Here is a 936-nt window from a genome sequence, read left to right on the forward strand (position 1 = left end):
GCTTATTTCAAAATGCGAGCCTTAAGCTTTTAAGCAGACAGATACAAGCAGTATTTAGGCAAATAGGCAATACTGTGACCTTTAGATTTTTCAAACTTCACAATACGGTTGTTGGATGTCTTGAGGGTTCCTTTTAGGGATGGAAAGGTGGAGTACAAATCATCATACAGCACAAGCGAACCAGGTCTGTTCAGAAGTTTTGTTGTTATATGCCTTCAAGTCGATTATGACTTATGGCGACCCTATGAATATTTTTTTGATATATTCATAGGGTTTTCATGGTAAGAGGTATTCAGAGGTGGTTTACCATTGCCTTTCTCTAAGACTACGGCACCCGGTATTGCCAGGCAGTCTCCCATCCAAGTATTAACCAGGCCTGACCCTGCTTAGCTTCTGAGATCAGACGAGATTAGGTGCGTTCAGGGTAGTATGGCCGTAGGCTATTCAGAAGTAAGCCTTTTAATTCAATGGGTGTTTCTCCCAGGTAAGCAGCGTTAGGATTACAGCCTCAATGAATAAACTGAGATTCAATAAACGAATAACCATGACACTTCAGAGTACTTGCTTTAGAGTGAAATATCTGCAAAGTGAAACCTTGGGCACTGATGCATCCATCACCATTGAATCATAGAACCTCCTGCCCAGCAAGTCCAGAGCTGGAGCATGCACAAAGGATGGATGTCCAGATGGCTTAAAGATCTCATACAAGGGAGACTCCACCACCTTTCTAGGTGCTTGGCCCTATTCTCAAGTTGTTCTTACCATCTTCTCTCTCAGACCTTTGAAGGAACTGCCTAATTCAGTCATAGGGCTAGGTGGCTTTGTGCTCTAATGTTGTAGTGCTGTAATGTTTACATTGTAATATATGGAATGTTTTTAATTGACATCAGTTTTTCTTAATTGTACTGTTTTACCATAGTTGTATACCACTTTGGG

General features: G+C 41.3%; 1 pseudogene; it reads right to left on the minus strand.

The window, feature by feature from the left end:
• Positions 1-322: 322 nt before the first annotated feature.
• Positions 323-441, minus strand: LOC133382697 (5S ribosomal RNA; annotated as a pseudogene).
• Positions 442-936: the final 495 nt, after the last annotated feature.

The sequence above is a fragment of the Rhineura floridana genome, chromosome 3 (assembly GCF_030035675.1).
Source record: "Rhineura floridana isolate rRhiFlo1 chromosome 3, rRhiFlo1.hap2, whole genome shotgun sequence".
Taxonomy (NCBI): Eukaryota; Metazoa; Chordata; class Lepidosauria; order Squamata; family Rhineuridae; genus Rhineura; species Rhineura floridana.